Consider the following 27,578-nt stretch of genomic DNA (forward strand, 5'->3'; position numbering starts at 1 on the left):
TTCTGTCATCTGCTACCACTGAGAACAGTCTAGAGCCATCCTCTTTGGAACCCCCTTTCAGGTAGTTGAAAGCAGCTATCAAATCCCCCCTCATTCTTCTCTTCCGTAGACTAAACAATCCCAGTTCCCTCAGCCTCTCCTCATAAGTCATGTGTTCTAGTCCCCTAATCATTTTTGTTGCCCTCCGCTGGACTCTTTCCACTTTTTCCACATCCTTCTTGTAGTGTGGGGCCCAAAACTGGACACAGTACTCCAGATGAGGCCTCACCAGTGTCGAATAGAGGTGTTGGAGACCCCAGGGCATGGCCACTAGTTAAGTTGAGGGGATGGAAGGCCATAAGGGTCGAGGAGGTCTCCCTGCTGAAGGCCTAAGGGCCTCTTCTCAACCCCCCTTAATAGAATTCAGGCCTGGCTGGTTTGAGTAAGCTCTTTTGCTCTTAAAACAATGTTGCAGCCGCAGATAATGCCTTATAGTGCAAGGTTTGCTGACGCCAAGTTAAAGATAATAGGAGACAGCTACAAGGCCAGATAGAATGTGCTGGTTGTTTAAGTTGCTAGGAATGCTTGTTAGAGGTTGCAGGAAATAAACATTGTTGTAACCCATATAAGGAAGGCAGAGTATTTGTGCAAAGCTTTGATTGGCTGATGTGTAGTGCAGTAGCATTAAGGAATATAAAAGTGTGTGTAATGACCTGCTCTGGTGTGCAGGATTTGAGATTCTATTCTCCCTGTACCTTGTTTGCAGCTGCAAATAAACTTTTCTGCTTCTCCACCCCGTTGTGATTGAGTGAAGCACACCGGGTAACGAACCCCTGCTGTTGTTTTGCCTCTCGGCACTGGGTGCCAGCAACAGAGGGGAACGATCACGTCCCTCAATCTGCTGGCAATGCCTCTACTTATACATCCCAAAATGCCATTGGCCTTCTTGGCAACAAGGGTACACTGTTGACTCCTATCCAGCTTCTCGTCCACTGTAACCCCTAGGTCCTTTTCTGCAGAACTGCTGCCGAGCCATTCGGTCCCTAGTCTGTAGTGGTGCATGTGATTCTTCCGTCCTAAGTGCAGGACTCTGCACTTGTCCTTGTTGAACTTCATCAGATTTCTTTTGGCCCAATCCTCCAATTTGTCTAGGGCCCTCTGTATCCTATCCCTACCCTCCACCGTATTTACCTCTCCTCCCAGTTTAGTGTCATCTGCAAACTTGCTGAGGGTGCAATCCACACCATCCTCCAGATCATTTATGAAGATATTGAACAAAACCGGCCCCAGGACTGACCCTTGGGGCACTCCACTTGATACCAGCTGCCAACTAGACATGGAGCCATTGATCACTACCCGTTCAGCCCGACAATCTAGCCAACTTTCTATCCACCTTATAGTGCATTCATCCGGCCCATACTTCTTTAACTTGCTCGCAAGAATACTGTGGGAGACCGTGTCAAAAGCTTTGCTAAAGTCAAGGAACAACAAGTCCACTGCTTTCCCTTCATCCACAGAGCCAGCTATCTCGTCATAGAAGGCAATTAGATTAATCAGGCATGACTTGCCCTTGCTGAATCCATGCTGACTGTTCCTGATCACTTTCCTCTAAGTGCTTCAGAATTGATTCCTTGAGGACCTGCTCCATGATTTTTCCAGGGACTGAGGTGAGGCTGACTGGCCTGTAGTTCCCAGGATCCTCCTTCTTCCCTTTTTTAAAGATGGGCACAACATTAGCCTGAAGAGAGGTGCATGTGAATCTTGAAGGAACAGGTATTCCTCACATCAGTGCTAAGTGTTGTAGGTAGTGTCAATGAAGGTGCACAAGGGTATGTTCTTGACACGAGGGTTGTCAGCAGTCTGATGGCATATGTGCTAATGGTCTCCAATGCTCAGTGAGGGTAAGTAAAGTAATCTGGAGTGCAAGGGTAAAGGGGTGGTGACATTAGGAAAGTCTGAGATAGATAGTGAGCAGTAGACTCAGTGTTTGAGTGCAGGCCAGGTAGCTTCTGTTCCCTGCACTGGACCTAACCAAGTTTTGCCTTTGCAAAGAGAAGGTGTTGGACTTAGTGTATTCCTGCTCCTGTCCTCTGTTTCCAAAGTGTTGTGTAGCAGGGCAGAGCAAAGTGTTCATATGTGTCTCATTGGCCTGTTGGAGTGTTGCTGAAAAAGGGCACAACTGAGGTTGCATTGAGGGGTGTTGTGAACCTCAACTCTTCTTTCCCCTTCAATAACCAAGGGGACAGGAATTCTTACCCAGCGAGGTCAAATTCTCATAGTTCTCCTGCATTACATCTCTGTAGAAGGCTCTCTGAGCAGGGTCCAGCAGAGCCCACTCTTCTGCAGTGAAATACACAGCCACCTCCTCGAAGGCTATTGGCCCCTGAAAGAGCAACAGCCCCTCACTCAGTACCTGCTGCCTACTGTAATAAACTCAGGACAGACAGCTGCAAGGGGAAGAAGAAAACAGTCTCAGAAGGTTAAAAGGCCCACGTCCCTATCAACTGAGGAGAGGTAACCACAGGTCAATCAGGTTCAGGTGAGAAGGGGTTATCAGAGAGCCAGTTAGGATCAGCTGAGAGGGAATTACCTGAGGTAACCTGAGGTTGATTAGTAGGGGTTGTGATGGTCCCTCATATGTATACTAGACCAGCTAAAATGAATGGCATAGAGACCACTGTGTTAGTGGACTCGGGAAAGCTGGTCGGGCAAGACCAACTATCTCAGGCCAAGTGCACAAGAATATCCTGTATACATGGAGATGTCACTTACTACCTGACCATCCCAGTAAAAATAGAAGTCCTGGGAAACCCCACTAAGGTGACGGTGGGAGTAATCCTGAAACTCCCCTATCCAGTCCTCATAGGATGAGACTTCCCAGGGTTTGGCAGCCTACTCCCCAGAGAGGAGTCAGAAGAAGATAATAACCCCGAGAGCAATGGGATGACCCTGATAGTTAGCACCACCCCCCACCCCCGGTCTTCCATGAATTTGCCCAGGATTTGTTCTCTCCCCCTGGGAAGCCCAGGAAGACTCGGCGAGAAAGGAGGGCAGATAAGAGGAAGGGAATAAGAATCTTGGCCCAGAACCAGAAGTCTACATTTGTAGGGGAAAGAGTTGGCCCAACTGACAAGGGGACTATGCAGGCAGTCGACGAACTGGCAGCTGGACCTAGTTCCCCGGGGACTCCCTCCGAGAGGGAGACAGAAATAGATCCCCCTGAGTTTGGGCAAATTGGACCTTCACTGGAGAATTTTGGACAGGATCAGGCCAATGATCCGATATATAACAATATTTGCCAAGAAGTAGTTGAGGTGAATGGGGTCCCTGTGGAAGGGAGAGCCAAGGGCCCAGGGCCATATTATATGATAAAGAAGGATCTGCTATACAGAGTAGTCCGGGTCCAAGAGCAAGTCATGGAACAGCTCTTAGTACCGCAGAAGCACCAGAGGGGTGTGATGGATCTAGCCCACAGCCATCTGTTCGGGGGGCATCTAGGGGTAGATAAAACCCTCGATCAAATTCTGCAGAGGTTTTTCTGGCTTGGAATTTATGTGGCGGTCAGACGATATTGGGCCTCCTGTCCTGAATGCCAATTACCTGTCCCCCGACCACACTTAAGGGCCCCTTTAGTACCTCTGCCAATTACTGAAGTCCCATTCGAGCAAAGAGGGTTGGGAAGAACAGCCGAACCCAGGGAGAAACATCATCGAGCATGTGTTGCAGATGAAAGACAGGATAGCTCAAGTCGCCCCCTGTCATAAATATAAAGGGAAGGGTAAACCCCTTTAAAATCCCTCCTGGCCAGAGGAAATCTCCTCTCACCTGTAAAGGGTTAAGAAGCTAAAGGTAACCTCGCTGGCACCTGACCAAAATGACTAATGAGGAGACAAGATACTTTCAAAAGCTGGGAGGAGGGAGAGAAACAAAGGGTATGTGGGTCTGTCTTTATTCTGTCTTTGCCAGGGATAGACCAGGAATGAAGCCTTAGAACTTTTAGTAAGTAATCTAGCTAGGTACGTGTTAGATTATGATTTCTTTAAATGACTGAGAAAAGAATTGTGCTGAATAGAATAACTATTTCTGTCTGTGTATCTTTTTTGTAACTTAAGGCTTTTGCCTAGAGGGGTTCTCTATGTTTTGAATCTAATTACCCTGTAAGGTATTTACCATCCTGATTTTACAGGGGGAATTTTTTTTTTTATTTCTATTTACTTCTATTTCTATTAAAAGTCTTTTTGTAAGAAAACTGAATGCTTTTTCATTGTTCTCATATCCAAGGGTTTGGGTCTGTGGTCACCTATGCAAATTGGTGAGGCTTTTTATCCAACATTTCCCTGGAAAGGGGGGGGGTGCAAGTGTTGGGAGGATTGTTCATTGTTCTTAAGATCCAAGGGTCTGGGTCTGTAGTCATCTAGGCAAATTGGTGAGGCTTTTTACCAAACCTTGTCCAGGAAGTGGGGTGCAAGGTTTTGGGAAGTATTTTGGGGGGAAAGACGTGTCCAAACAGCTCTTCCCCAGTAACCAGTATTTGTTTGGTGGTGGTAGCAGCCAATCCAAGGACAAAAGGGTGGAATATTTTGTACCTTGGGGAAGTTTTGACCTAAGCTGGTAAAGATAAGCTTAGGAGATTTTTCATGCAGGTCCCCACATCTGTACCCTAGAGTTCAGAGTGGGGGAGGAACCTTGACACCCCCATAGTGCGGGAACACATGGAGAGGGCACAAGGGGCCCAACAGACATACTACAATCACCAAGAGACGATCCAAAAGTTCCAGGTAGGAGATCGGGTAATGGTGCTCGTACCCACAGCAGACAGCAAGCTCCTGGCCAGGTGGCAGGGGCCATACGAGAAAATAGAAGCCACTGGAGAGGTCGACTATAAAGTCCGACAGCTGGTCGCCAGAAGCTGGAACAGATCTATCATATAAACCTGTTGAAACCTTGGCAAGACAGAGAAGCTCATGTGGTCACTCTAGGCTCGCCACCCCCCAAAAGCAACTGGCCTGGCCAAGTGGGAATATCCCCAGAATTGATCCCTGACCAACGAACTGAAGTGATAAACGTCATCAAATGCAACCAGGACATATTATTGGAAAAGCCAGGCAGGACTACTGAGGTTCACCATCACATCCTCACAGAGCCTGGAGTGAAGGTGAATGTCAAGGCATACCGGATCCCGGAGCCGAAAAGAGAAGAGATCAAGACAGAAGTCAGGAAAACGCTGAAGTTAGGAGTCACTGAAGAGTCTCATAGCCAATGGTCAAGTACAGTTGTCCTAGTACCTAAGCCTGATGGCAGTATGAGGTTCTGCAACAACTTCTGGAAACTGAATGAAGTGTCCCAATTTGATGCGTACCCTACACCCCGGATAGATGAGCTAATTGACCGATTGGAAAAAGCACGATTTTTGTCCACCCTTGACCTGACCAAGAGTAATTGGAAAATCCCCCTGGCCAAGTCCGACAAAGAGAAGACGGCCTTCTCAACACCAGAGGGACTGTATCAGTACACAGTCCCCCCTTTTGGTTTACATTGGGCTCCCGCAACTTTCCAACAACTCATGGACAAACTGTTGCATCCACATGGCAATTATGCAGCCGCCTATCTCGACGACATCACAATACATAGCCCGGACTGGGAGACGCACTTGGAGAAGGTGGAAGCAGTCCTGGACACCATGAAGAAGGCCGGGCTGACTGAAAATCCCTCCAAATGCGTGGTTGGGCTAGCAGAAGCCAAATAGCTCGGGTACATAGTGGGGAGGGGTGTGGTGAAGCCCCAACTCAACAAGTTAGAGGCAATACAGAATTGGCCCCGACCAGTCCGGAAGAAACAGGTCAGAGCATTCCTGGGACTAGTTGGATACTATAGGCGGTTCATCCCCCACTTTGCCACCAGGGCATGCCCGTTAACAGACTTAACAAAAGCCTGTGGCCCAGACATAATAAGATGGACCAGCGCAGCTGAGGAGGCTTTTGCAGATCTGCAGACCACCCTCTGCACCCAGTGCTTGTAGCTCCAGACTGGGAGAAAGATTTTATCTTGCAAACCGATGCCTCTGAGTTTGGGTTGGGAGGGGTTCCTCCACAAATGGTCGGAGAAGAAGAACACCCAGTCCTGTTCCTCAGTAGGAAACTCCTGCCCAGGGAATGTAAACATGCCGTAGTAGAGAAGGAATGCCTTGCGGTAGAGTGGGCCGTAGAAAGCCTTCGCTACTACCTACTTGGACGGAGGTTTACCCTCGTCACAGACCATGCCCCTCTGAAGTGGATGCACCAAAACAAAGAAAGAAATGCGAGAGTAACAAGCTGGTTCCTGTTGCTACAACCCTTCCACTTCAGAGTACAACATAGATCCGGAATCAAGCATGGCAACGCGGATGGCCTGTCGAGAGTACACTGTTTGCCGACCCAAGTAGCCCAACCCCATAGTGTTGAGCAGTGCGGGGGGAATATGTGATAAACTCAGGCCAGACAGCTGCAAGGTGCGGGGTAGAAAACAGTCCCAGAAGGTTAAAAGGCCCTCCTCCCATCAACAGAGGAGAGGTAACTACAGGTCAATCAGGTTCAGGTGAGAAGGGATTATCTGAGAACCAATTAGGATCAGCTGAGAGGGAGTTACCTGAGGTTGATTAGGATCAGTTGATTCCAACTAAGGGCTGCCTGAGACCTTTTTAAACCCTCCCCTGTTGGGAGAGGGAGAAAAGGAGTCAAGCTACTAGTAGGCTAGGTGCATCAAGACAGTGAGCCTCTCCAGGAGGGGAGGCTGCATTCCTTCCCAGAAGGAAAGAAAAACAAGCCCAAGAGACTGGCTGAGAGAAGGAACAGACTGCCCCTGTGCATCCTAGAAGGACTGTTTTACCCAAGCCCGTCTCGCCAAGGCTAAAAACAGCTGAGGCTGGTGAGACTGAGAAGGTACCTTGCCACACTACTGACAACCCCACTACTCACAGGGGAGGAGGGTCAATCACCTTGAAGCTCTGGGATGCAGGCAGGCAGCACAGTTCCACCCACACCCCATCACAATACAGCAGCCACAAAGCATCAAGGGGAGGGGAGACAAAGAGCACTCCCAATCCTCCCAGCAGAGAGAAGGGGAAGGAGTCTTCACATTTATCACTCACCTACTAGCCGGAGACTGATACAGGAGATGGAGCCCCCAGCAGGGTCCAACTCCCTGGTGCAAATCACAACACTCGTAATTGCCAGCAGCCAGGTCTAGATCCCAGCAATAGACAGCTGGGGTTTATGGATGGAAATTCCCTGATTTGTGGAACAGGAAACAACCCTGCTGGGCTGGGCAAACTTATCAGACTCCAGTACAGTATAAACTTTATACAGGGTAAAACGGATTTATTTGGGGTTTGGACCCCATTGGGATTTGGGCATCTGAGTGTTAAAGATGGGAACACTTCTGTAAGCTTGTCAAGGTTCCTTCCCCACTCTGAACTCTAGGGTACAGATGTGGGGACCTGCATGAAAACCTCCTACGCTTACTTTTACCAGTTTAGGTTAAAACTTCCCCAAGGTACAAATTAATTTGACCCTTTGCCCTTGGAATTTCCACTGCCACCATCAAACTTTAACTGGGTTTACTGGGAAACGTCTTTCCCCCCAAAATCCTCCCAACCCTTGCACCCCACTTCCTGTGGAAGGTTTGGTAAAAATCCTCACCAATTTGCATAGGTGACGACAGACCCAAACCCTTGGATCTTAGAACAATGAAAAAGCATTCAGTTTTCTTACAAGAAGACTTTTAATAGAAGTAAAGGAATCACCTCTGTAAAATCAGGATGATAGATACCTTACAGGGTAATTAGATTCAAAACATAGAGAATCCCTCGAGGCAAAACCTTAAGTTACAAAAAAGACACACAGACAGGAATAGTCATTCTATTTAGCACAGTTCTTTTCTCAGCCATTTAAAGAAATCATAATCTAACACATACCTAGCTAGATTACTTACTAAAAGTTCTAAGACTCTATTCCTGTTCTGTCCCTGGCAAAAGCAGCATACAGACAGCCCCAGACCCTTTGTTTCTCCCCCTCCTCCCAGCTTTTGAAAGTATCTTGTCTCCTCATTGGTCATTTTGGTCAGCGAGGTTACCTTTAGCTTCTTAACCCTTTACAGGTGTAACCCTTCTGCCCGGCCAAGTTGATAGCAGCAAGGGCCGGGTTCAGTACACAGGGGTCCCCTCTCATCAAAGCAAATGCAAAAATGGCTCGAGCCCCCACCCAGCGACCTGGGAAAATCTTACACACCCCCTGGGCGCCTCAAAGAGGCAATACTTCCCCTCTCACAAGCACAGAGTCTCGGTGTAGAGAATCTTTAATAACATGAGGTAAACAACATCAGCATTACATTGGGGAAACACCACAACTAGTGTTGATTAACCAAACCATGAGCAAAGACCCACCCCAGCAAATTGGGCCACATCCTTTCCCTCAGGTTCTTGAGTCCCAGAACCCAAACATCTCTTGAGTCCAGCAACCCACAAATCACCCAAAGTCCAAAAAGTCCAGCCCCAGAGTTCAAAAGTTCATCTGCAGAGTGTTACTCCCCAGTCTGGCTAAAAATGTGCCTGTGTGGGTGGTTGGGGGAGGAGGGAGAGGTAAGGGGCACCTTACGTGACCTGAAGCTGACTGCCCCACAGGGCCCCACTCTGCACAGCTCAACATCTCACAAACACTCCGCTCCACCATCTCATGAACGGCTCTGCTCTGCACAGCTCGCCTCACGAACACTCCACCAGCCTATCCACGAACAGCACCACTGCACGCTAGATCTTCTAGCTCCCCACTACTTGACACAGTGATTTCAGCTCATAGTAGTGGGAGCCTTAGAGCTGGTGTACCATAAGGCCAAAGTGAATTCAGCACAGTACCTATAGCAAAACTCTCAATATCCCCAAAATTAGCTCTGACATTCCACAGTGGAGAGAGACAGAGGTGCAATTAGTATTTCAGGCCCTCACAAAGGGGCCCACGCCACCAGGTACTAATACCTGTCTCAAGCCTCTCTCAATTCACAGAGTTTTGGAACCCATGTCCCTTGCCTAGCGAGTGCTACTTATTTGATGGTGAGTCCCTCCATCATAACAAAAGGCCAAGTACAGTTCCAAGCACAGTTCCCATAATCAGGGTAATAATTTATTCTTCCTGCCCCAATAACAGAGACACTGGGGATCCCACAACAGCAAAAATGACCATTTGGGCAGTTATGGCCTCATTCTAGGCAGGGTGGGTGTGCCTATGCAAATGAGATCAGCCCCTGAAGTTCTTTTCCACAACTTGCCACATCTCACCACCAGATGTCAGAGTGGAGCTCATCCTGACTCTGCTTACGCAGGTGAGAGGATTTTTGCTCTGGCCAGGAGGGATTTTAAAGGGGTTTTACCCTTCCCTTTATTTTTATGACAAAGCTGCTTTCAGTTAAGCCTACAGCTGTTAGGGGACATGGTTCAGACCTGGGTCTGGGTTTGCAACAGGCTAGTGAGTCTGGCTCAAACCAGGCAGGGTGCTGGAGTCCTAAGCTGGCAGGGCAGGAAAGCAGGAGCAGAAGTAGTCTTGGCACATCAGGTGGCAGCTTCCAGGGGGTTTCTGTGATCCAACCCATCACAAGCAGAACAAAAGGAGTGACCCTGAGGGAATTCCCCTGACATTGGCCCCAGGGCAGCACACTCTCACAGCAGGGGGCACAGGCAGAGTCAGGAATTGGCTTTTCCTCTCCCTGCACTTCACCTTGTTCACTGGAAAGTGACTCTGCCCAGGGATGCTGCACTAAGTCTGTGTGGGCACATTAAAGATCTGGGAATCTCTCTCCCCAATTATTTCTCCCACTACCCCATCAATCTCTCTCTCCTTTTTCTCCTTGTGTTTCCCATCTCCGGTCCCTTCCCCTCTGGCGGACAGCCAGCTATTCCTGGGTGTTTGCTCTCCTATGGCTGGATCGGCTCCTGCAATTGCTAAGGGGAGGAGAGATGTGGGGTGAGGAGGGGCTGCTTGTGCAGTCACTTTCATGCCCATCCCCAGCACGTTCCCTGAGGTCTCTATCAATCATTTGGAGTATCTGCCTCAGAAGCTCGTGTGGGCAGAGCCTAGGGCTGGCCCATGGAGCTAATTACAGCTGGAGAAAGTTCTCACCTTGCCTGGGCATACAGGAAGCTTCACTCCAAGTCACTTCCAAGCCCAGACCCCACCGGGGGAGCAGCAGCTGCTCAGTCTGGGCTCCCAGATCACAATGCAGGCAGCAGAATCTTACCCAGGAAGCTCAACCCTAATATCCTGAGAAGAGAGAAACACAGTCAGAGACTGAGGGCTTCCCCCCACTTTAGCAACAGCTAAAAGCCCCTCCCCACAGGAACATATCCTGATTTTATTTGCCCCCATGTTAATCTGGAGTCACTCCATGTTCTTCCTTGAAGTGTCTCAGTGAGACCAGAAACATGGCTCAGGAGGGATGAGGCCAGAGTCCTTTCCTCCTCCCTCATTCCCTCCTCTTCTTCTGAGAACAGCAAGTTTTCCCTCCAAAACCTGAAATTCCTCCAGTTTTAAAAATGGGGAGAGAAGCAAAGTCTGTCGTGATTTCATATCAGTATTTGATAAATGGATAGGGAGTTATCAGCTGCGCCTCCCAGCCGTTCACACGGGGTGGGGGGAGCCCTGGGCGAGGCTTCTTTAACAGGAAAATGGATGGCATGGAGGAGCCAAATTTTTTAAGACATTTCCATGCTCAGTGACTGGCAGATAATGGCCAATAGGTACCTACTCCCGAGACGACTACATCTCAGCGCTGGGCGAAGCAACCCCTCATGGAGACCATTTGTCATGGGGGTTTGGGATATGGGACACGGGGCGGGGGGGCGGTCGGAGCCGGGGGGGGGTCAGGTCACGGGGCGGAGGCCAGTCGGACCCGGGAGGAGGCGGGACGGTGGGGGTCGGACCCGGGGGGAGGCGGGACACGGAGTGGGGGACGGTCGGAGCCGGGGGGGCAGGACACAGAACGGGGGGGCGGTCGGAGCCGTGGGGACACGGAGACCTCGGGGCCGAGGCGCCCCCCAGCGCAGCGCCCGGCCGAGGGGCGGGGCCCCCGGGACACGGGAGTTCGCCTGAGAAGCGGGGAGGGGCGGCTTGGCGGGGGCGGGTCTGAGAGTTCTCTGCGGGGGGAGGGGATGACAGGTTGGGGGAAGTAGGCTGATCTCAGGCCTCCCCCTTACCTGAGCTAAAGAGGGCGGAAGCCCCCCCGGGGCAGGCTGGGAGATGTAGTTCCTGACTCGCCCGGGAGCGGAAGTGACGTTGGGCGGGGGGGTCTGCCCCTGCTGCGTGCGCGACGCGGTGCTGCTGCTGCTCCCCCTGAGGCTGCGGGGCCGGGCTGAGACGCCCGCGCGCGCCCGGCCTGGGCCCTTCGTCAGCGGGAGCCGCCCTGGGCTCTGCCCCCCCGCGGAGCTGCGACCTCCAGGTACCGGAGCGGGGCCCGGCATCTCGCAGCGCCGCCATCTGCTCCCTGCGGCCCGCGCCCGCGCGGCTCAGAGCTGCTGTAAGAGCAGGAGCCCAGCGCCCCCCGGCCCGGCTCTGCCTGGGGCCCCCCTGGGGGCCGGGGGAGGGGACCAGCCCCCCCGGGTCCCTGTGTGTGGCTGGGCGGGGGCTGCCGGGCCGGGGGGTGTGAGCCCGGGCTGGGAGGAAGAGGAGGGAGACCTGGGGAAAGGGGCGGATGGAAAAATGTCTGTACAGTTAGGAAATTGCAGGAAGAGGAGGAGAGCAGGTGACCCCCGAGAAGCTGGGGCTGAGATCCCCTCGGATTTACCGCTGCCCTCTCCCAGGGTGATACCATCCTTTCCGGTCCTTCCCCTTTCTCTCTAGTTAGCAACGATCAAAATCCATGGTGATTCCCCCCCCCCCCCCCGCCGCCGCTGCTTTTCTCTCAATTGCCTGAGAAGTTCTTCTCTGTTCTCCTCCACCGATTGTACCCCATTTGCTCTCCACTTCTCCAGTGTCTAGTTCAAATCTCAGGTTTGGGGGTGTTCCCCCCATTTTTCCCTACAGTGTTTTGTCCTTGTTTAGGTGGGAAATGTTCCCCTGAGTGATTTCTGAAATGGGCAGAGGCTGGGAGAGTCCTGATACGCTGGGCTGGGGGGGCCACTCTCTGTTGGCAACAGGGCATGGAAAGGCACAGGAAGGGAAGAGAGGAGCAAGCATTCCCCATGGAGACTGGCCGGCCTCAGGTTTCCCAGTCCCAGCTACTTCCTCCCACCCAACCCAGCAGCCCCTGCCCCTACCGCCTGCTAGTCACATTTCCAGAGCCCACTGCCAGCCCCTCCCCACAGCCAGTGACCACCTGACTCCAGCCCCACTCCTTTCCCCTGTGAAAGGGCTCCCTGCTGGCCATGTGAATATGAGGCAAAAAGAATCCATCCCGTTCTGTTGTTGCTTGAATATCACTGTATAATCCCCTCAAATTTCCCCTCTTTTCTCTTGAACTGTTGAATGGTGACATAAAATCTCCCCAGATCTTGGTGCTTCTCTCTTATATTGGCAAATATTTAGTTTGTGCCCCATTTTCTCCTCAGTTCTGAAATACTGATATCAAATTCTTGAAAATCTTCCCGCTTTTCTCTCCAGGTGTCCAACTGAGATCAGGGTTCTAATCGTACTGAGCGTGGCTCAGGCCTTGCCTGAGATCAGGTGCCCCAGTGTGCCGGACACTGCACAAACCTTGACAAAGTTTGGGGCACTCATTGTACCAGGAACTGCAGAGAGCCCTAAAGAGAGCAGGGACCTTGTTGTGCCGGGTGCTACAGTGACCCTGACTGATCTCCGGGCCCCTGTTGTGCCAAGCCCTGCATCAATACGAAGTGAAATCAGGCTCCCATTGTGCCAGGTGCTGCAGAGACAGCAAACAAAATCGGGGACCTTGTTGTTTCTGGAGCTGTAGAGACCCCAAGTGAGATCTGGGTCCTGTTCTGCCAGGCGCTGCGGAGACCCCAAGTGAGGTCAGACCCCACCGTTCTGCCAGGCGCTGCGGAGACCCCAAGTGAGGTCAGACTCCCTATTGTGCCAGGGAAAACGGAGACCTGGAGCGAGATCACGGCCCCCTTGTGCCAGGCAGTGCCTCCATTGTGCTGGGCACTTCAGAGACCTCGACTGAGATCTGTGTCCCCGTTGGGCCTGGTACTGCACTGACCCCACCACTGTACGGGCACTGCACAGACACTGAAAGAGATCCTGGCCCCACATTTTGCCAGATGCGGCAGAGTCCCCAAACAAAATCAGGGATCCTGTAATGCCGGGAGTTGCAGAGCCCCCGACTGAGATCAGGCCCGCTGTTGTGCAGGGCTCTGCACAGACACTGACCAAGATCAGAGTCCCCATTGTGACAGGTGCTGAACGGACACCAAGGGTATGTCTACACTGCCATTAAAAAGTCCACAGTGGGCCCATGCCAGCTGACTTGGGCTCACAGGGCTCAGGTGAAGGGGCTGTTTCACTGCAGTGTAGATGTCTGGGCTCAGGCTGGAGACAGGTTGTAGGACCCTGCAAGGTGGGAGGGTGCCAGACCTTGGGCTGCAGCCCAAGCCATAACATCTACGCTGCAATTAAACAACCCCACAGCCTGAGCCGTGTGAGCCCAAGTCAGTGGGCACAGGCCAGCCGTCAGTGTCTAACTGCAGTGTAGACATGCCCACAGTGACAGAGAATCATTGCCACAAAAAGCTCAAAGGCTAAATAGGCAAATGGTGGGAGGCTACTCTCCATTTTACAGATGGGGAAACTGAAGCTCAGAGAGCTGAAATAATTTGCTCAAGTTTGCGTGGAGAATTTGGGGCAAAACTGAACCCAGATTGTTTGAATTCTTGCCTCTCCCCTTCACACAGACAGCTGTCGCAGCACAGGAGCTAGCAAACAGAGTTGTAAACAGGAGTTTGAGTGGGAGTTCTGTTGGAGGAGAAGATTAACAGGACTTAGGTGGGAAGGGTATGACAGATACAGAGGCAGCAGTGGGAGTGACTCATGTAGTGGAAGACACAATGAGGATGACTGGATGTGGAAGCTGCAGTATGTACATGATCCTGGAGGAGGTACCTGGTAAGAGTTTTGTCTGCATGAAATGCTATCTGATAGAGCCAGTGGAGGAAAAGATCCAAGGTTTGGAGATGCAGGTGGAAAGGCTGGTTGAGTTTAGAAGGGGGTTCGAGCAGATTATGGAGCAAAGACATGAGGTATCTGAAGGGAAAAGCTCAGACTTGCAGATGGAAACAGGGCTGGGGAATTCTGAGGGGAGACTGGGTGAGGAAAGTGGTCAGTGGAAGCATGTGACTAAAAGAACCAGGCAGAGGAAAAGATGGGCTAGTGAAGGAGAAATAGAGCTCAAGAACAGGTTTGCAGAGTTGGAAAATGAAGAAAGGGCTCAGCAGGTAGTCACTGAAGGTGGAAGGGCAAGGAAGAAGAGAAGAGCAGCTAGTCCTATAGGAAAAGGGGAAGAGTCAATGGAGACTACACCAAATATGAGCCCCAGGAGGATACAGGGTGGGTTGAAGAGGATTACAAGGGAGAATAGGAATGGAAAGAACTTGCAGCCAGAGGGCACCGGGGATAGACTGGAGAATAGCACTGTCACCAGGAAAAGGCAGGTCTATGTGATCGGGGACTCTTTACTGAGAATAGACAAGCCTGTAACCAGAGCTGATCCAGAGAATAGAAGGGTATGCTGTCTTCCAGGTGCTAAGATACGGGATGTAGACCTGAGGTTGAAAAGGATCCTAAGGGGAGCAGGAAAGAATCCCCTAATTATCCTTCATGTGGGAACAAATGATATGGCTAGATTCTCGCTGGAAAGTATTAAGGGAGACTATGCTAGGCTGGGGAAGACGCTTAAGGAAATGGAGGCTCAGGTGATCTTTAGTGGGATTCTGCCTGTTCCTAGAAAAGGGCGACAAAGATGTGACAAGATTATGACTATCAACAGATGGCTTAGGCAGTGGTGCTATAAGGAGGGCTTTGGGATCTATGGCCACTGGGAGGCATTCATGGACAGAGGATAGTTCTCTCGGGATGGACTTCATCTGAGTAGGGAAGGAAATAGACTTCTAGGGTGGAGACTGGCACAACTGATTAAGAGAGCTTTAAACTAGGAATTTGGGGGAGATGTCCAGGTAATCTCCACGCCGGATTTTAGCATTGAAAGGGAAGAAAACGAAGTAAGAAAGGATACAGCCATGGTAGGAGAATGTATATAGGGAGGAAGGGCAGTGTGGATACCAGTCTAATAGGTTATACTGGCTGTAGAATGACTGTGCCTAATAGGGTACAGAATGTGAGCGAGGCCAAACAGCAAAAATTAAGATGTTTGTACACCAATGCGAGGAGCCTAGGTAACAAAATGGAGGAACTAGAGCTACTGGTGCAGGAAGTGAAACCAGATATTATAGGGATAACAGAAACATGGTAGAATAGTAGTCATGACCGGACTATAGGTATTGAAGGGTATGTGCTGTTTAGGAAAGACCGAAATAAAGGTAAAGGTGGTGGAGTAGCATTGTATATCAATGATGAGGTAGAATGTAAAGAAATAAGAATCGATGGAATGGATAAGACAGAGTCCGTCTGGGCAAAAATTACATTGGGGAAGAAAACTACTAGAGCCTCCCCTGGGATAGTGCTTGGGGTGTGCTATAGACCGCCGGGATCTCATTTGGATATGGATAGAGCCCTCTTCAATGTTTTTAACGAAGTAAATACTAATGGAAACTGCGTGATCGTGGGAGACTTTATCTTCCCAGATATAGACTAGAGACGAGTGCTAGTAATAATAATAGGGCTCAGATTTTCCTAGATGCGATAGCTGATGGATTCCTTCATCAAGTAGTTGCTGAACTGACTAGAGGGGATGCCATTTTAGATTTGGTTTTGGTAAGTAGTGAGGACCTCATAGAAGAAATGGTTGTAGGGGATAATCTTGGTTCAAGTGATCATGAGCTAATTCAGTTCAAACTGAACGGAAGGATTAACAAAAATAAATCTGCAACTAGGGTTTTTTATTTCAAAAGGGCTGACTTTCAAAAATTAAGGAAATTAGTTAGGGAAGTGGACTGGACTGAAGAACTTATCAGGCAGAGGAGGCCTGGGATTACTTTAAACCAAAGCTGCAGAAACTATCGGAAGCCTGCATCCCAAGAAAGGGGAAAAAATTCAAAGGCAGGAGTTGTAGACCAAGCTGGATGAGCAAGCATCTCAGAGAGGTGATTAAGAAAAAGCAGAAAGCATACAGGGAGTGGAAGATGGGAGGGATCAGCTAGGAAAGCTACCTTATTGAGGTCAGAACATGTAGGGATAAAGTGAGACAGGCTAAAAGTCAAGTAGAATTGGACCTTGCAAAGGGAATTAAAACCAATAGTAAAAGGTTCTATAGCCATATAAATAAGAAGAAAACAAAGAAAGAAGAAGCGGGACCGCTAAACACTGAGGATGGAGTGGAGGTCAAGGATAATCTAGGCATGGCCCAATATGTAAACAAATACTTTGCCTCAGTCTTTAATAAGGCTAAAGAGGATCTTAGGGATAGTGGTAGCATGACAAATGGGAATGAGGATGTGGAGGCAGATATTACCATATCTGAGGTAGAAACGAAACTCAAACAGCTTAATGGGACTAAATTGGGGGGGCCCAGGTAATTTTCATCCAAGAATATTAAAGGAATTGGCACACGAAATTGCAAGCCCATTAGCAAGAATTTTTAATGAATCTGTAAACTCAGGGGTTGTACCGTATGACTGGCTAATTGCTAACATAGTTCCTGTTTTTAAGAAAGGGAAAAAAATGATCCGGGTAACTACAGGCCTGTTAGTTTGACATCTGTAGTGTGCAAGGTCTTTGCAAAAATTTTGAAGTAGAAAGTAGTTAAGGACATTGAGGTCAATGGTAAATGGGACAAACTACAACATGGTTTTACAAAAGGTAGATCATGCCAAACCAACCTGATCTCCTTCTTTGAGAAAGTAACAGATTTTTTTTAGACAGAGGAAACGCAGTGGATCTAATTTACCTAGATTTCAGTAACGTGTTTGATACCATGCCACGTGGGGAATTATTAGTTAAATTGGAAAAGATGGGGATCAATATGAAAATTGAAAGGTGGATAAGGAATTGGTTAACAGGGAGACTACAGTGGGTCCTACTGAAAGGTGAACTGTCAGGCTGGAGGGAGGTTACCAGTGGAGTTCCTGAGGGATCAGTTTTGGGACCAATCTTATTTAATCATTTTATTACTGACCTTGGCACAAAAAGTGGGAGTGTGCTAATAAAGTTTGCGGATGATAGAAAGCTGGGAGGTATTGCCAATTTAGAGAAGGACCAGGATATCACACAGGATGATCTGGATGACCTTGTAAACTGGAGTAATAGTAATAGGATGAAATTTAATAGTGAGAAGTGTAAGGTTATGCATTTAGGGATTAATAACAAGAATTTTAGTTATAAGCTGGGGACACATCAATTAGAGGTAACGGAGGAGGAGAAGGACCTTGGAGTATTGGTTGATCATAGGATGACTATGAGCCGCCAATGTGATGTGGCCGTGAAAAAAGCGAATGCGGTCTTGGGATGCATCAGGCGAGGTATTTCCAGTAGAGATTAGTACCGTTATACGAGGCATTGGTGAGAGCTCACCTGGAATACTGTGTGCAGTTCTGGTCTCCCATGTTTAAGAAGGATGAATTCAAAGTGGAACAGGTACAGAGAAGGGCTACTAGGATGATCCGAGGAATGGAAAACTTGCCTTATGAAAAGAGACTCAAGGAGCTTGGTAGGAAAAAACAAGGGAAAATAGGTTACCTTGTATAATGAGTTAGCCACTCCCAGTCTCTATTTAAGCCTAAGTTAATTGTATCCAATTTTCAAATGAATTCCAATTCAGCAGTCTCTCGCTGGACTCTGGTTTTGAAGTTTTTCTGTTGTAATATCGCAACTTTCATGTCTGTAATCGCGTGACCAGAGAGATTGAAGTGTTCTCCGACTAGTTTATGAATGTTATAATTCTTGACATCTGATTTGTGTCCATTTATTCTTTTACGTAGAGACTGTCCAGTTTGACCAATGTACATGGCAGAGGGGCATTGCTGGCACATGGTGGCATATATCACATTGGTAGATGTGCACGTGAACGAGCCTCTGATAGTGTGGCTGATGTGATTAGGCACTATGATGGTGTCCCCTGAATAAATATGTGGACACAGTTGGCAACGGGCTTTGTTGCAAGGATAGGTTCCTGGGTTAGTGTTTTTGTTGTGTGGCGTGTGGTTGCTGGTGAGTATTTGCTTCAGGTTGGGGTGCTGTCTGTAAGCAAGGACTGGCCTGTCTCCCAAGATCTGTGAGAGTGATGGGTCGTCCTTCAGGATAGGTTGCAGATCCTTGATGATGCACTGGAGAGGTTTTAGTTGGGGGCTGAAGGCGATGGCTAGTGGCGTTCTGTTATTCTCTTTGTTGGGCCTGTCCTGTAGTAGGTAACTTCTGGGTACTCTTCTGGCTCTATCAATCTGTTTCTTCACTTCAGCAGGTGGGTACTGTAGTTGTAAGAACGCTTGATAGAGATCTTGTAAGTGTTTGTCTCTGTCTGAGAGATTGGAGCAAATGCGGTTGTATCGCAGAGCTTGGCTGTAGACAGTGGATCGTGGGTGTGGTCTGGATGAAAGCTGGAGGCATGTAGATAGACATAGCGGTCAGTAGGTTTCCGGTATAGGGTGGTGTCTATGTGACCATCGCTTATTAGCACCATAGTGTCCAGGAAGTGGATCTCTTGTGTGGACTGGTCCAGGCTGAGGTTGATGGGGGGATGGAAATTGTTGAAATCATGGTGGAATTCCTCAAGGGCTTCTTTTCCATGGGTCCAGATGATGAAGATGTCATCAATATAGCCCAAGTAGAGTAGGGGCATTAGGGGACGAGAGCTGAGGAAGCATTGTTCTAAATCAGCCATAAAAATGTTGGCATACTGTGGGGCCATGCGGGTACCCATAGCAGTGCCGCTGATTTGAAGGTATACATTGTCCCCAAATGTGAAATAGTTATGGATGAGGACAAAGTCACAAAACTGAGCCATCAGGTTTGCCATGACATTATCGGGGATAGTGTTCCTGATGGCTTGTAGTCCATCTTTGTGTGGAATGTTGGTGTAGAGGGCTTCTACATCCATAGTGGCCAGGATGGTGTTATCAGGAAGATCACCGATGGATTGTAGCTTCCTCAGGAAGTCAGTGGTGTCTCAAAGATAGCTGAGAGTGCTGGTAGCATAGGGCCTGAGGAGGGAGTCTACATAGCCAGACAATCCTGCTGTCAGGGTGCCAATGCCCGAGATGATGGGGCGCCAAGTATTTCCAGGTTTATGGATCTTGCGTAGCAGATAGAATACCCTTGCTCGGGGTTCCAGGGGTGTGTCTGTGCGGATTTGATCTTGTGATTTTTCAGGGAGTTTCTACACCATCTGCTCAACAAACTTGCTGAAAAAGCACAAGAGCAAATTCGCACAGACACACCCCTAGAACCCTGAGCAGGGGTATTCTATCTGCTACGCAAGATCCGTAAACCTGGTTTGGGGGGGGGCAGTGACCTCACTGAGGCCTGGGGCTGCCTGAACAGTACAGCTGGTAACGGAGGGGCAGCAGTGAGTGTTGGAGGAATGAGCCAGGAGCACAGCACCACAGGACTGGACACGGACTTCTCCTGACCCATGACACACCCCCAGCCATGTGCAGGGACGGCAGCAGAGCTGCCCTGCCAAGACAGCCTGTGAATCCATGGACAAACCAGCTCTTCCTGCAGCCTAATACAATGGGGTCTGGGGACGTTTCTGAGCTGTGGGTCATGGGGCTCTGGAGTTACCGGGGTCTGTTCCTGGCTCTGTCACTGACCTCATTGGTGACGTTGGGGAAATCACAGCCCCTCTCTGTTTTCCTCCTACCCATTGTCTACTTGGATGGTGATCTCTTTGGGGCAAGGACTGTCCCTCTCTGTGCAGTGCCCAGCACAGTGGGGATCCTGATCTCAGTCAGGTTCTCTGCCATGTGCTGCACGATAGGGCTCTGATCGCCATCAGTGTCTGTGCAACGCAAACACAGTTTATAGACTCTCAGACTTTGAGGCCAGAAGGGACCATCATGATCCTCTAGTCTGACCTCCTGCACATCGCAGGCCACAGAACCTCACTCACCCACTCCTGTAATAGAGCCATAACCTCTGGCTGAGTTAATGAAGTCCTCAAATCATTATTTAAAGACTTCAAGTTACCCAAAAAATCCACTATTCACATTAGTTTAAACCTGCAAATGACCCATGCCATGCCCCATGCTGCAGAGGAAGGCAAAAAAAAAACCCCCACAGGGTCTCTGCCAATCTGAGTCTGGGCAAAATTCCTTCCCATCCGCAATTATGGCAGTCAGTTAGACCCTGAGTATGTGGGCAAGACCCAGCAGCAAGACACCTGGGAAAGAATTCTCTGTGGTAACTCAGAGCCCTCCCCATCTAGTGTCCCATCACTGGCCTTTGGAGATATTTGCTGCTAGCAGTTGCAGATCAGCTACATGCCATTGTAGGCAGTCCCATCATACCATCCCCTCCATGAAGGCATTGAGCTCAGTCTTGAAGCCTGTTAGGTTTTTTGCCCCCGCTGCTCCCATTGGAAGGCTGTTCCAAAACTTCATTCTAATGGTTAGAAACCTTCGCCTAATGTCAAGCCAAAAGTTGTTGATGGCCAGTATCCATTTGTTCTAGTCACAACATTGGTGCTTAACCTAAATAACTCCTCTCCTCTCTGGTATTTATCCTTCTGATGTATTTATAGGGAGCAATCGTGTCTCCCCTCAGCCTCTTTAGCTTAGGCTAAACAAGTTAAGCTCTTTGAGTCTTCTCTCATATGGCAGATTTTCCATTCCTCGGATCATCCTAGTAGCCCTTCTCTGCACCTGTTCCATTTTGAATTCATCCTTCTTAAACATGGGAGACCAGAATGGCCCACGGTATTTCAGGTGAGGTCTCATCAGTGCCTTGTATAGCAGTATCAGAGTGGTAGCCGTGTTAGTCTGGATCTGTAAAAGTGGCAAAGGGTCCTGTGGCACCTTATAGACTAACAGACATATTGGAACATAAGCTTTCCTGGGTGAATACAGAGCACCGTGTGACGTAGTGGGTATTCACCCACGAAAGCTTATGCTCCAGTACATTTGTTAGTCTATAAGGTGCCACAGGACTCTTTGCTGCTTGTATAGCAGTACTAACCCTTCCCTGTGTCTACCGGAAATACCTCGCCTGACCCATCCTAGGACTGCATTAACCTATTTCACGGCCACATCACATTGGGGGTCTGGGGCTCTGAGTTCTTGCCCTTTATCGTTTTACTCCCACCTGTGCCCGATGCCACTCTTTTCTTAACTTGCTTTGGTTATTTCAGTTCCAGTTTTTACATGAGATCTAATAACTGCAAAGCTGAATGAAAGATAAAACAAACAGAACCATTTCAATTTTGGCACATAGCTGGTAGAACTATACCTAGTGAAGGTATGCTGTAATTACCTGGTTACCTATAGCATTTTCTGGTGGGGTGGATAAAGCAATGTCAAAGATCCAAAAGCAATTTTAGGGCGAAAGGGCTCATCAGGTGTTTGCTCTCCAAGGAGCATGCCACCAGCCAGGGCTTGAGGTCTTTCAGGAGTGGGGCGCTGGATTGTATTTAGTAATCTCAAAATAAAAGGTTAAGAGATGTCAAGAGTAACAAGAAGGGTTTCTTCAGGTATGTTGGCAACAAGAAGAAAGCCAAGGAAAGTGTGGGCCCCTTACTGAATGAGGGAGGCAACCTAGTGACAGAGGATGTGGAAAAAGCTAATGTACTCAATGCTTTTTTTGCCTCTGTTTTCACTAACAAGGTCAGCTCCCAGACTGCTGTGCTGGGCATCACAAAATGGGGAAGAGATGGCCAGCCCTCTGTAGAGATAGAGGTGGTTAGGGACTATTTAGAAAAGCTGGACGTGCACAAGTCCATGGGGCCGGACGAATTGCATCCGAGAGTGCTGAAGGAATTGGCGGCTGTGATTGCAGAGCCCTTGGCCATTATCTTTGAAAACTCGTGGCGAACGGGGGAAGTCCCGGATGACTGGAAAAAGGCTAATGTAGTGCCCATCTTTAAAAAAGGGAAGAAGGAGGATCCTGGGAACTACAGGCCAGTCAGCCTCACCTCAGTCCCTGGAAAAATCATGGAGCAGGTCCTCAAAGAATCAATCCTGAAGCACTTAGAGGAGAGGAAAGTGATCAGGAACAGTCAGCATGGATTCACCAAGGGAAGGTCATGCCTGACTAATCTAATCGCCTTTTATGATGAGATTACTGGTTCTGTGGATGAAGGGAAAGCAGTGGATGTATTGTTTCTTGACTTTAGCAAAGCTTTTGACACGGTCTCCCACAGCATTCTTGTCAGCAAGTTAAGGAAGTATGGGCTGGATGAATGCACTCTAAGGTGGGTAGAAAGCTGGCTAGATTGTCGGGCTCAACGGGTAGTGATCAATGGCTCCATGTCTAGTTGGCAGCCGGTGTCAAGTGGAGTGCCCCAGGGGTCGGTCCTGGGGCCGGTTTTGTTCAATATCTTCATAAATGATCTGGAGGATGGTGTGGATTGCACTCTGAGCAAATTTGCGGATGATACTAAACTGGGAGGAGTGGTAGATACGCTGGAGGGGAGGGATAGGATACAGAAGGACCTAGACAAATTGGAGGATTGGGCCAAAAGAAATCTGATGAGGTTCAATAAGGATAAGTGCAGGGTCCTGCACTTAGGATGGAAGAATCCAATGCACCGCTACAGACTAGGGACCGAATGGCTAGGCAGCAGTTCTGCGGAAAAGGACCTAGGGGTGACAGTAGACGAGAAGCTGGATATGAGTCAGCAGTGTGCCCTTGTTGCCAAGAAGGCCAATGGCATTTTGGGATGTATAAGTAGGGGCATAGCGAGCAGATCGAGGGACATGATCGTTCCCCTCTATTCGACACTGGTGAGGCCTCATCTGGAGTACTGTGTCCAGTTTTGGGCCCCACACTACAAGAAGGATGTGGATAAATTGGAAAGAGTCCAGCGAAGGGCAACAAAAATGATTAGGGGTCTAGAGCACATGACTTATGAGGAGAGGCTGAGGGAGCTGGGATTGTTTAGTCTGCAGAAGAGAAGAATGAGGGGGGATTTGATAGCTGCTTTCAACTACCTGAAAGGGGGTTCCAAAGAGGATGGCTCTAGACTGTTCTCAATGGTAGCAGATGACAGAACGAGGAGTAATGGTCTCAAGTTGCAATGGGGGAGGTTTAGATTGGATATTAGGAAAAACTTTTTCACTAAGAGGGTGGTGAAACACTGGAATGCGTTACCTAGGGAGGTGGTAGAATCTCCTTCCTTAGAGGTTTTTAAGGTCAGGCTTGACAAAGCCCTGGCTGGGATGATTTAACTGGGACTTGGTCCTGCTTTGAGCAGGGGGTTGGACTAGATGACCTTCTGGGGTCCCTTCCAACCCTGATATTCTCTGATTCTATGATTCTAAGACGGCTGGTTCACAATATCCAATGAAATCTTGCAAACAATTATACAAATAGACTCTAATGCTATTAAAACAACATGGTATTAATACTGATTCAAAACTAAAATTAAAATTATGAGATAAACACATGAGAAATGAACTGACACCAACTTTCCATTTCTTAATGCCTGAAATCTTGACACTTGCTCAAGCCATCTTTTTTTTTAAAAATGCGGCACAGCACACAGTCAAGTTAATTAATGAAAGCACACCAATTATTGACTGCTTTGTGTTGCATAAGCATCTGATTAAGCACCTAATTAAAACTATACCACTGTAAGTGGAAATGCATCAACACAGCTTAGCTCCACTGTGTTTTAATGTGAATGAAGAGTTGCTAAATTAAATACATGGCAGGATGGTAAACAGGGGGAAATTACACAGAAGTGCCTCTACCTTGTCCTGTTGACTTCTTGTCCCAACCCCCCATGAGTTCTGGCCTCTTGGTCAACTCAGCTCCCAGTCCCACATCAGCCAGCCTAACCCATTTCTACTGCAGTTCTTCATCCCCCTCGCCCAGGTAGGGGTTTGGCGCTGCAGCCCCTAAGACACCTGCGTTAATCACTGTCTCACATTCTGCGGCTAATTAGATTTCAGGGAACGATTTATCAGAGTTACCGACTCTGGGAGGTGGGAGAGAGGAGAAGTGGAGAGGGAGTTTGCTCCCCACAATCTGTAGGGTCATGTTCAACCCTGGTAACCTCCATGTTACCTCATCCTCCACCCTCCCCCATGGGTCTCTGCTCATGTGTCAGAGTGTCATCTTCTGATCATAATGGCACTGGCCTCAGCAGAGCTCCCAGACAGGAGCTACATCATGATAGGGTTACGGTACTGAGAGTAAAATACATCACAGGGAGAGTGTAATTATCCCCAAAGGAAGCATTACGGTCCAGGAAGTGAAAGAATTAAAGCATGTAGTTACTTAAAAGTACGCTTGAAGGGATTGTATTTTTATTAATAAATTGCAGTAATTGTTGATTTCACTGTACACACACACACACACACAGATGGAAAAAACTATTTATATAGGTAAAATACAGAAATGCTTCTGGAGAAAGTAGTTTGATTTTAAGGATATTTACACTGTATATTTTGCTTGTGACATTGACAATTTGTGTTGGAACATTTAAAAAGATTTGGCTTTGGGAATCTCAACATTTACTGTAATTAAATAATTGTTGTCTGACCACCCCCATAATTTCCCACAGCTCTGAACATTGAAATTGTAAACATTGAAAAAAGGGCTTAAAATAAATATCAATATTGTCAATTGAAATAAAAAAAAAAGAAATAGACAAAATGAATGTTGCCAAACCCACTTAACTGCAATCACAATGTGCTGGGGATGGAATTCACAGCTAAGGCACCCAACCTGGAGTCTGCCCTGTAGTGACATTAGACAATAGCCATAGCTACAAAGGGGAGGAGGGATAGCTCAGTGGTTTGAGCATTGGCCTACTAAACCTAGGGTTGTGAGTTCAATCCTTGAGGGGGCCATTTAGGGATCTGGGGCAAAAATTGGGGATTGGTCCTGCTCTGAGCAGCGGGTTGGACTAAAAGACCTTCTGAAGTCCCTTTCAACCCTGATATTTTATGAATAAAGTATTTTAGTGTATAAAGTTCCAGATTAGATTATACCAATTTGTAAAGACACATGAGGCCTTTCCCTCAGGGTGTCACCTTCATTGGGTTGTTTCTTTTACTGGGAATTCCCAGAAGTCAATAGATAAATAACATTCTATCAGTTATGAAGTGGCCATTTCAGATTTCTGGCGAGTGCGTATTATTTTGCACTAGGGGCCAGGTCCTTGGAGAGACGGAACCTGGGTTTCATTTGTGCATGCTTAGCAGCTTCCAGAATTTGGTTCGAAGTATTTACATGTTTCCCTGGCCTGTTCTTAAAAGTGCTGCTATAGAAAGTGGGGAGGGGCAGGAACTCACTGCAGGATCAGTAGCTGAATCCCTTATATATTTATAGCTCATTGGAAGAAGGATGCAGATTGGTGGGTGTCTGGGGATTTAATAATAAACACACAAATATCATTGTTCTTAATGAATTTTCATCTTCTAAGTCCCATAACCCACTAATTATCTCTGGCTGCCCGCGGAAGTCTGGGGAGGGAGTACTAGTAAACTCCTTTGGCCAGTGTGGAGCCTAAGGCACAAGGATCTTTCAGTGGCTGCCTCAAAGTCACCCAGAGTGAAATTCACTTCACTGGATAAATCCCTAGTTGCTGGGCTCTGCAGAGGGGTCGGGAGGGGAGGTGAATTCCATTCCTGTGCATGGATACCACCACCCCCCGGCAATCCTGACCCTGATCTCAGACACTGCCCCAACCTTCCCCTGCAGTGATGGACCCACTTGATGCTCCCAGAGCCATCTGCCATGGGACCTAGAGGGGCAGAGGCCCAGCTCCAGAACAGCTACCCCTGCCTAGAGCCCTGGTGCTGTGCTGGAGTTGCCCTGGCTTTCCAGTCTGCAGATGGGTCTAGCTGTTTGGGGACTCGCCCATGTACCCACCACACACAAACTTCCTCACAACACACATCCCAGGATGGGGAAGGACCATCTGGCTGGCTGCAGTCTCCCCTTGCTGCTGTGAAAGGAATGGGGTGGTCCCTCATATAGGACACAAACATACCCAGGTGCAGAAGGGAAATTTAGTTTCTTCCAGGAGCTTATAAATGTTTGGTTTAGAATCCTGAGCTCTGTCTTCCTGTTTATGTCTCCTGCCACTTTCAGGTCTCTTGGCGAGACAAGGTGGGTGAGATCATTTCTTTTAGAACCAATTAAAAATACATCTCTTTGATATCCTGGGGACAGCAACTCTTTTCCCTTTGTACCTTCTCACCTAGCCCTCAGCTGAGACTGTCCCATGTGATGGGAAAATAAGGGCTCAGTTCTGTAACTGGATTGGGTCTTGCAAGCAGTAACAGGTGTGAAAGCCTGTGTGCATAAATGACAGCAGCAGTTCTGGGACTCTGAGACATACAGAGAAGAGATGGGAGTGAGCAGGTTATGTTTGTGCAGGGTGTGAGTTACTCATGCAGCCACTGGGTGTTCTCTGCTGCACTCCAGCTACACTCACTCAGTTAGGTGTAGATGTACTGAAAGGTAGAGGGTGAAGGGTGCGGCTGTTGCTGGGGAGCAGGCTCAGTGTCTGAGTGTAGAACAGGTGTCAGTAGCTCCTGTAAAGTGTAGCTCACATAAAACCAAATTCTGTTGTAGCAAAGATAAAGTGCTTGATTCTGTGACATGGTTGTCGTTTTCCCTAGTACTTTAGTGATAGGCACAATCTCAAATGGCTGGGTGCACATAGGTGTTTTGTAGGAGTAAATAAAGGGTCGTTGCTCACATGGGTCAGAATTAGGATTACATTGGTGTGTACCTTATCTCTGCATTTCCTGATTATTACAAGTTTGAGTTTTGCTGATGTTTCTTCTGGAGGGGCACCAGACAGCTCTGGGCAACCTTAAATCCTGCATTCATAAAAGTTTTTTTGTAAGTGAATTTCCTAGCTTTTTGCACAGAGCGATGTTGGCTGGAGGAGTTAGCAGCCCTATAGGCAGTTGTGGATCTCACACAAGTTTGCAATCAGAGGCACAGAGAAGTGCAATGACTTACCCAAGGTCACCCAGCAGGCCGATGGCAGAGCCAGGAAAAGTCCCCATCCAGTGCTCTCTCCACGTAGTTGCTGGATGATTCTGAAGTGCTGCATCCCTCTCCTGTACTTTTTGTTACGGTGGAATGGGAATAATGGTCATGCTTTCAAATGTCTCTCTCCTTCCCCACCTTCTCCTTCTGCCACTGTTTCCAGCTCCACCTCCCCTTCTTGTCCATCCCCTGCAGCCCTCTCTTAGCACTGTAGGAACCAGTTGCTGTCTCCTGTCCTAGGCTGCTGCACGCACTTATTACAGGCAGCAGCAGCATACGGTATGGCACATGCCACCTTGGTGATGTAGCCTGAGCTGCACACTGAGCTGGGCCCCCTGACCC

General features: G+C 48.5%; 1 protein-coding gene and 1 long non-coding RNA gene across 11 annotated transcripts in view; one reads left to right on the top strand and one right to left on the bottom strand.

The window, feature by feature from the left end:
* Positions 1-1,592: 1,592 nt before the first annotated feature.
* LOC119564011 lies at positions 1,593-11,258 on the bottom strand. Of its 3 annotated transcripts, none has more exons than XR_005222883.1 (4): positions 11,198-11,258; positions 10,125-10,265; positions 3,616-3,734; positions 1,593-2,362 (listed from the first exon to the last, which is right to left on the bottom strand). It is a non-coding gene; the product is annotated as an uncharacterized LOC119564011 (long non-coding RNA). The 3 variants fall into 3 exon arrangements; XR_005222881.2 differs by lacking the exon at positions 11,198-11,258 and adding an exon at positions 10,750-10,889; XR_005222882.2 differs by lacking the exon at positions 11,198-11,258 and adding an exon at positions 10,746-10,823.
* An 18-nt stretch (positions 11,259-11,276) lies between these two features.
* LOC102940184 (zinc finger protein 271) overlaps positions 11,277-27,578 on the top strand; it is a 44,785-nt gene continuing 28,483 nt past the window's right edge. For 7 of the 8 annotated variants that reach the window (XM_037882235.2, XM_043534106.1, XM_037882231.2 and 4 more), the window contains exon 1: positions 11,277-11,439. The gene's annotated coding sequence lies outside the window, so the exon portion shown is untranslated. Of the gene's footprint in view, positions 11,440-12,225; positions 12,994-27,578 lie in introns of those variants that run through there. The other variant, XM_043534107.1, reaches the window with a different exon arrangement.

This window comes from Chelonia mydas, chromosome 22, assembly GCF_015237465.2.
Source record: "Chelonia mydas isolate rCheMyd1 chromosome 22, rCheMyd1.pri.v2, whole genome shotgun sequence".
NCBI lineage: Eukaryota > Metazoa > Chordata > Testudines > Cheloniidae > Chelonia > Chelonia mydas.